Below are 9,419 nucleotides of genomic sequence, written 5' to 3'. Positions count from 1 at the left end.
TGAGATATTTTTAGGATTGCCTCAACCCATTAATTTCATAATCTAACAAAGTCCTAAACCTTTCCTAAGATTTCTATAAATTTCTGGGATCTATATCCCATGAACTTTTTTGTTTTGGGGCCCTATATCTTTGAGCAGTTTTTTTTTCCCCTACAGCACACTCATCTCACTTTGATACTCAGCTCCTCTTTAGTTTCTACAACTGAAATCTGTCTCTTCAAGAATTAGTATATTCAGCAGACTTAAACTAAAATCAGAAGAACATTTGCAAAAGAAGGATTTACATCCCACCAATGTAAATGCTTTCTATTCAATCCCTCTCAGATTGAATTTTCCCTTCCAAAGTCCACAATCTTCTTCTGTGTTAAACAGTGGGAACCTTCTTTTCTGATGTTTTGGTGTCCTGCAGTGACTTGGGTACCTCTTAGGATATTTATTAAGGTATTTCCTTCAAAGCACTGAATATCTCTTAAATAAAAATTCTGTATATAAAAATCTCACATTATTATGGATTGTTCAATACAAATCCAAAAAATCTGGGGAAAAAAGGATAATAGGCTTACTCTTACCTGATACAAAGACAGTACGTATATGTTAATTAGAACAGATAGCACTGGCACAGGGAAAACTCATAACGAAGGGAGTAAAATGTAAGAATCTAGATATGAATAATCTATTGGGATTAATGGTACCATAAGGGGGAGTTTGGCAGAGACCACCAGTTTGCCCCTAATAATCTTTCGTTGACTTTTCCCATAGTTCCATCATTTTTAGGTGGGCACATGCATGCTCAAAATGAAGAATACTTTTTTCCAGCATCTTTTGCAATATGTGTAGCTAAGAGAATAATTTTTGGCCAACGAACTTTAAGCTGAAGTGTTATGTAACAGCTTTTGGGAAACTGTCTTAAAAAATAATTTATCTCTACACGCTTTTCTTGTTTTCTTCTTCATCCTCTCCTTCATCTGTTGCTTAGCATACAAATGAAACCAATGTGAACCAAATAGCACCACATTTTGACTCACATTTGATTTGGACCCAAAAGCCCCACATTTTAGAGGTAGTAGGTCAATGAGATAGTGTATACCTCTGAGGATTTAATGGAGTAGAGCCACTCTATAAACCCTAGACTATAGGCCTCCACTATAAAGGAGAAATGTACTTTTTCTTGTGCATGTCACTTTTATTTTTAGTATTTAACTCACAGGTAAACCTAATCCTGATTCAGGTTTAAGTGTTCAAAGAAAAAAAAATCTATCCACATGGAATTCTATGCAAAATATCCTTCTAAAATGAAAGATAAAAATTCTATTAAACCTAAAGGAAAAAGCATTATCAGAGGACTTATACTATTTGAAATGTTAAAAGATATTCTTCAAGTAGAAGGAAAATGACACCAAATAGAAAACTATATCTACACAAAGGAATGAAAAATGCCACAAATAGTAAAAATGTGGGTAAGAAATTGATATTTAGCATTTAAAATTATCTTTAAAAGATAATTGTTTCAAGTAAAAATAATTACTGAGATTTGTAACCTATAGAAGCAGAATAGATAACAACAATAGCAAAGAGATGGGGAAATATATATATAGTGTTGTGAGGTTCTTATACATATGTGGTATAATATTATTTGATGGTAGAACGTGATAGGTAAATTAAAAACCCATATTGTAAAACCTAAAGAAGCCACTAAAAATGAATAAGCTAGTAGTAGAGATAAAACTGAATTCTAGAAAATACTTAAATTTTTTAAAAAGTCAGGAAAAGGGCAAAAATTGGGAAAAGTAAAAAATAGAAAGATGGTAGTTCTAAACTCAACAACACTGATAATTACATTAAAATGATACGGCCTAAATACTCCAAGTAAAGGGCAGTGGTTGACATTATGGATAAAACAGCAAGATTCCACCATATCTGTCTAAAAGTAAACCACTTCTTTTTTTTTAAAGATTTTATTTATTTATTTGAGCGAGAGAGAATGAGAGATAGAGAGCATGAGAGGGAAGAGGGTCCGAGGGAGAAGCAGACTCCCTGCTGAGCAGGGAGCCCGATGTTGGACTCGATCCCAGGACTCCAGGATCATGACCTGAGCCGAAGGCAATCGCTTAACCAACTGAGCCACCCAGGCACCCCTAAAAGTAAACCACTTCTAACATAAGGTCATGGGTAGATTTAAAGTAAAATGATGGATATATAAATGCCATGAGCAGCTAGTAGAAAGAAAGCTGGAGTGGCTATTTTAACATTAGACAAAATTGCTTTCAAATAAGGTATATTATCAGAGATAAAGAGAGATATTTCATAATGATAAATAGGTCAATTAAAAATGGGCCAGGAAAGGTAGTAATTCTAAATGTGCACATCCCCCATAACAGAGCTTCAAAATTCATGAGGTAAAAAATGACAAACCTGAAAGGAGAAATTAGACAAATCTACAGTTTTAGGTGAAGGTTTCAACTCTCTTTTCTCAGCAATTATTCAAACATACATACATGAAACGAATAAGATTATAAAAATGTGAACAATACTGTCAACCATCTTACCTATTTCATACTTATAGACATTCTATAGAAAAACAATAGTTTTATGTTCTTGTGGCCCATATTCTGGGCCATACAACAAGTCTTGACAAATTTTAAAAGGCTGAAATCAAACGAAGCATAGTCTCTGAAAATAAGAAAATTAAATTAGAAATCAATAATGAAAAGATATTTGGAAAAAGCTTTTTGGAGGAATCAGCATAGTCAGTAAGGCTCTTAGAGAAAACATTTCCGCTAAAGTGTGAGGCAGATGAAAGGACAATAAAGTCAATTCAAGAGGATCTAAAACTGTTTTGAGCAATTCATAATGTTCCTAATCAGGAAGCATGTAGTATTTCCCTACACACTTTTATTTATATTTTTCCCATTGAGAAAATGAAAATGCTCAGCCAATTTAAGGAAAAGATGTGTCTGTCATATAAACTGGTGTTATAAACAACTAATGAATCATTGAACACTACATTAAAAACTAATGATGTACTATATGTTGGCTAGTTGAACTTAATAAAAAAAACTGCATTATTTTGAAAGACTTGGGAATTTGTAGAATTCCATTCATTTCAGCAGAAAAACAACTATTTAGGGGAATGGAGAGGGGTAAGGGAATGAGGATGATTTTTTCCTCATTTGTACTTCAGTAAAAGATAAATATTATATGGGTGACTGGGTGGCTCAGTCAGTTAAGCATCTGACTCTTGATTTCAGCTCAGGTCATGATCTCAGGGTTGTGAGATCGAGCCCTACATTGGGCTCTGAGCTGGGCATGGAACTTGCTTGGGATTCTCTCTCTCCCTCTCCCTCTGCACCTTCCCACCTCTAAAAAAAAGATAAATATTATATCACTAAAGGAAAATATTTTAGAAATACCAAGAATTCCATCTTGGAGCAGGTAACCATTTATATGAACTTTGATACTAAAAGTTCAGATGCTAAAATCTCTTGTGGGCCTCACTACAGAAACAACTATACCAGAATTTGAAAATGTGAAGTTGCAATTATACAACTAAAATGGGTCAAGTCAATCTCTAGAGGACTTATTTTCCCAGTTTGTGTTAATACTATGGTGAGCAGTCTATAAAATCAGAGCTCAACAATGAGTCCTTAGGCAAAATTTAGAAGGTAGCCTACTTCATCTTTGGAACCTTCTCAGCTCCACCTTTTAATGTCTTTCTCTTCCTTGCAAGAAATTTAGTTCGTGTTTATCAGTTCAGCATCTTGCTCTAAGAAAATCTAAAACATCTAATATTCCTATGGTAGTGGGAACCAAGTGAGGGTAGGTTTATATATTGGCAAAGTTAAAGAGGCCATGAGATCAACAGAAACCAAATCATCCCTGTACAACTTTTTATGTTTCATATCTAATTGATTTTAAGTTTACCTCTTTCTTCTATGACATGAGAAATTTTATACTCTGAAAATACTGATATGGATGAGTACAATCTTTAATTATTATTGAATACAAAACCAGAAATTTAGAGTACAGTAGTCTGTGGCAGTCTGGATAGTGATTGACCCCTGAGTTCCTAATTATATAAGGTCAAAGAGTTCCATTGATTAAGAATACAGAACCTCCAGACACCAAACTCAGCAGGGAATATATACTTCATGCTCCTTGAAAGTTCAATTTTTTAAAAGACTTTATTTTTTTTTAGAGCAGTTTTAGGTTTGCTACAATTGAGAAGGAGGTACTGAGATTTCTCATATACTTGCTGCCCACACACATGCATAGTCTTCCTCATTATCATTCTCCAGAATGGTACTTTTTTTTCCCCAAGAATGAATCTACATTGACATATCATAATCACCTAAAGTCCATAGTTTACCTTAGGATTCAGTCTTGATGTACATTTTATGGATTTGGAAAAATGTATAATAAAATATTTGCATCATTATAATACATACAGAGTATTTTCACTGCTCCAAAAATCCTCTGTGCTCTGGCAACCAGTGATCTTTTTACTATCTCTATAGTTTAACCTTTTCCAGAATGTAATATAGTTGGAATCATACAGTATATAGCCTTTTCAGATTGATTTCTTCCACTTAGTAATGTGCATTTAAGGTTTCTTTGTGTCTTTTCATGGCTTGATAGCTCATTTATTTTTAGTGCTGAATAATATTTCACTGTCTGGATGTACTGCAGTTTATCCATCCCCCCACTGAAAAAAATCTTGGTTGTTTCCAAGCTTTGACAATAATGAACAAAGCTGCTATAAACATCTGCGTGTAGGTTTTTGTGTGGACATAAGCTTACAGCTCCCTTAGGTAAATACTAAGAAGTGCATTTGCTGTATCGTATAGTAAGAATTTTTAATGTTGTAAAAAAAACCCCACCAAACTGTCTTTGAAAATGGCTATTCCATTTTGCATACCCACCAGCAAAGTATGAGAGTTCCTGTTGCTCCCCATCCTCACCAGTATTTAGTTTTGTCAGTGTTTCGGATTTTGGCCATTCTAATAGGCATATAGTGGTATCTCATCATCGTTTTAATGTGTATTTCCCTGATGACATAGATGTAGAGCTGTTCTATTTTTAACAAACATATCTGATCAAATATTAATGATCAACCACTATAATAACAATAAAAAAGGACTCCCATTTGGTACATGGATTTAATGTGTGGACATGGCTAAAGAGTAAAGAATATCTGTGTATTTGTCATTTTGATAATCATAAATTTTATGAATTATACCTTCTAGTGAATACAGGGGTGATTGTAAGCCTTAGTTTATACCTTTAGTTCCAGCATCCCTTCTGGTTTAGCATTTCAGATTTCTAATTTCTTAATGAAGCATTATTATTAATACTTGCAATCAAGTAAGCTTCTTATACAGAGAAATGTCAATTTATGAGCTTAACAATTTCAAATTTAATACCCAAAAAATGTAGTATGAAGACATGATAAAACAATTTTATGAAAGAGTTTTTTTTTAAAAACAAGGCCATATTAAAACATACTCTTCAAAAAAGTTAGAGACACAGTAATAGAGATGGATATGGTTAAGAAACAGATTAAAGTATAGTAACTGAATTGAGAATAATTATTCTGTTCATGTAATTTTTGATGTTCAGACAATCAATAGAAAGTTTAAAATTTTCACTTTAATGGGCATGGATATGTTATTTTCACTTTTTGAAGCTAGAACTTTGATTTTGGAAATAGTCTGGGAATAGAACTATTTTGTAGTTCTACCAATCGTATAAAATTTATTTTTCAGTCAACAAGCACATCAAAAGTTATAGAATTTCAAGTGTGTCCTGGCTTGGGAGATAAATTTATATAGTTACTCTAGTAATGATCAATATAATTTAAACTATATAGGAATGAGGTGGTAAAGTAATTGTTTTTGTCCTTTCAAAAAAGAAAGAAGTTCAGAAACCAGCACTAAGTTAAAAAATATTACACTAAAAAATAAGAGAAAAATGTTTATAACTCTTACCGAATGTAACCATTCTTCTGAAAGAAATGAGATTCTTTTGATAATAAAACTGTCTGCATTTTCCTAAAATAACATATCTAGTAGATCCAACAGTATCTTATTGTATAAGATGTCCAAAGTATTTCATGTAGGAATTTTAAACTTATACATGTCTGCATTTTGAGGTGAGAGTATTCCTTTACTAAGCATGACACAAGAGCTGTTAAAATTCAATAGCTCTAGTTGTGTGACATGTTCCGATCACGCTGTCTCGTGGAGAACAAGGGAGATGGATGGTGTGTTCTCAGGTCTCTCCCAAATCTGACTGGAGGCCTAGGTTTTAGGTTCTAGGTAGAGCTAGAACTTTCTCCTGCATTCAATTTCTGTTTGCATGTTATTTCCACTACTGAAGCTTCAAGTCAGTTAGGAGCTTATAAGTCTGTAAATTATTTTAGGATTTTTTCCCCTAACAATATAGCTCTATCCAATTTTGTCCTGTAGTTTCATGTTTATTTCAACCTGGTAAAACTCAGGTGGGTTGTAGTTGGTAGGTTTAAAAGAAATGAGAGCTTCCTACAGCATTGGAAAAAAGAAACAATTTTAATGATATTCTAGACATGATATGTTGGTTATTTTCCATTTGCTAGCAACCTCCTTCCCCTAATTTCTCAGCTTTTCTGCCTTGTTTTGGGCTGGGAGCTGACCTCTATGGAGTAGTTAACCACGGTCCTTTATTCTCTGGCTTTCTTTTAGGTTTTGCCAATGAGCAGCACCAGTGGGAGATTGGAGAAAGGTTGGGATATTCATTTCTCTTGTTCTCTCCCTGTTGTACTACAGTTCTTGTAGTTGCTGAGCCCCTAAGGCCACAGTTCCTCTCAGGTAGCCTTTTCCCACAGTTTTAGTTCTCATCAGCCTCTGTTGGTAGAACTGTTGTCTGTTGTTGCCTCTTCAGGCCTCAGTAGTGACCATGGTTTCTTGTTAATAGTCCCTGTGTACTTCAATCACACCTTTCTGGTTGCCCTGGCGCTGCTTACAGCTCTGTAAATAACCTCTTCCAAAATTTATTCAATTCAACCCTTTTGACTATGTCAAAGAATCCTGACTGGTAGGCCTGGTCTCACCAAAATGAATGTCTCTGAATTTAACTTCTAATTCCACACTGCTTCTACATTGCTGTTAGAAGTATGAAGTATTGGTAGTTCAGGGGTTTGTTTTGGAACCACTGGCAAGTGAAAATTAAATTTCACTAAAAATGGGCAAAGTAACATGATTTACCTGCCTTCTAGATATTTCTGAAAGCACAAGAAATAGGGAATATTCTCAATCTATACTACAACACTGCCACTTAATAATGAAGATTCTAGAAAATTTAGTTTGGGAAAACTTCTCACTCATTGAACCACAAGTGCTGCTTTAAGTAGAAATTGTGAGTTGCCATAGGTTTTCACTAAATTAAAAATTTGAAGGCAACAATCCTGAGAGACGTCCAGACTGAACCACCTTCATAAAGTAGATTAAAAAGTTTACCATTATGCCAGGCTACTCTGTGGCGGTTCCAGTGATGACAAGGCATTTTGCTCTCATCCCTTCATTGAGAAAAAACAAATGTAACCCAGATGTCACTTGGGACTGCCCTGACCCTTACAGAGTGTGCCAAACCCCCAGTTTCAGAACCTGGAATGTCCAGTGGCCTCCCAATGACCTCTGCAAATATCTGACAAACATCTAGTGGATCTTTTGTTTTCATTCCAGCATCAATTAGATTCAGCATCTTGCACAAACTTAACACAAAATTTTTCTTCATTCCTGCTTCTGCAGGAAACCCAAACACATGAACCACATTGTGATTTGCAGATTCAATGAAAAATTCTGAGATCACTGTGAAGAAATCACTGAAAAATATACTGTCACTTTCTCTTTGCTACCCCCTTTCCTTCTTTTCTCTCCTACTCTCCCCTCCATTTTCTCTCCTGCTCTTTCACTTCCCCTTTTCCTTCTGCTCTCTCTCCCTTCTTCATGCTGTTTCTTCAATAAGTACTTATTCACTACGTATGACTGCATCTCTGTCTTTAGTGATGGTACTTAGAATCGACATTGTCATAACCACTGCCTTTCAAAGCAAATTCTATTGAACATATTTTTTCTCTGCTTTAATGGACAAATAATGTATGCAAATGCAATTACTGGGAAAAAGTTCAATTGATTGCTCAGAGAAATCTAAAGCTCTACTACAAAGAGAATATGTCTTTAGGAAATTAACTAGAGAAGAAAGCTTAATAAAAATACTTGTTGAACCTCTCAACAATCAAAAGAGGCTCAGATCTTTAAAATAGAAAGTATTTCCAAATATTTCGTGATGGTCAGAATCTGTGAATTAATAAATCTTGGCAAAACTCTTTAGGATATATGACTATGTGCTACATGTTGGGGGCAGATTAGGGACAGCAAAGATGGTACCATCAGAATTTGCCTTTCAAAGTCAGAATCATTTTGCAGATATGCTAGTCATCCCTGTCATACTTTGAGTTCCCTGAGAAAGGACCATGAGATGAAAATTTGTGTACAGCTTTTGGCTTTCGGCTCGGGGAGGCAAAGGTGCAACTTTCTTCGGTCGTACCGAATCCGGGTTCATCCGACACTAGCCACCTCCGCCATGCCGCCTAAGTTCGACCCCAACGAGATCAAAGTCGTGTACCTGAGGTGCACCGGTGGCGAAGTCGGTGCCACGTCTGCCCTGGCTCCGAAGATAGGCCCGCTGGGTCTGTCTCCAAAAAAGGTTGGTGATGACATCGCCAAGGCAACTGGTGATTGGAAGGGTCTAAGGATTATGGTGAAACTGACTATTCAGAACAGACAGGCCCAGATTGAAGTGGTACCTTCTGCCTCTGCCCTGATTATCAAAGCCCTCAAGGAACCACCAAGAGACAGAAAAAAGCAGAAAAACATTAAGCACAGTGGAAATATCACTTTTGATGAGATTGTCAATATTGCCCGACAGATGCGACACTGATCTTTAGCGAGAGAACTCTCTGGAACCATTAAAGAGATCCTGGGGACTGCCCAGTCTGTGGGCTGCAATGTAGATGGCTGCCACCCTCATGACATCATAGATGACATCAACAGTGGTGCGCTGGAATGCCCGGCTAGTTAACTACAAAGGAAAATGTTTCAATAAAGGATCATTTGACAACCAAAAAAAAAAAAAAAAGAAAATTTGTGTACAAAAATGTATTAAGGGGGAAAAAAGAAACCAAACAAGGGTATGTTTTTAAGCAAAGCTCTGTGGAGGGTAACTTCTTTGGAATCTGTGGGATCAGAATGTGAGTTATGTTCTACCCTGTGAAAAAGGGTTTCCTCATGTCAACTTTCAGGTACTTCTGGCTTGGAAACAAAGTAACTCGACCTGAGGGCAATCCTCTAGGGGAGTCAGAGGGCAGGCTCTTGCAAGCAAAAGCA

General features: G+C 35.7%; 1 pseudogene; it reads left to right on the top strand.

Moving 5' to 3' along the window:
* The first annotated feature begins 8,562 nt into the window (after positions 1–8,562).
* Positions 8,563–9,114, top strand: LOC113929888 (annotated as a pseudogene).
* Positions 9,115–9,419: the final 305 nt, after the last annotated feature.

This window comes from Zalophus californianus, chromosome 5, assembly GCF_009762305.2.
Source record: "Zalophus californianus isolate mZalCal1 chromosome 5, mZalCal1.pri.v2, whole genome shotgun sequence".
Lineage (NCBI taxonomy): Eukaryota > Metazoa > Chordata > Mammalia > Carnivora > Otariidae > Zalophus > Zalophus californianus.
The sequence above is the reverse complement of the archived record's forward strand: the minus strand, read 5'-3'. Positions and strand labels throughout refer to the sequence as shown.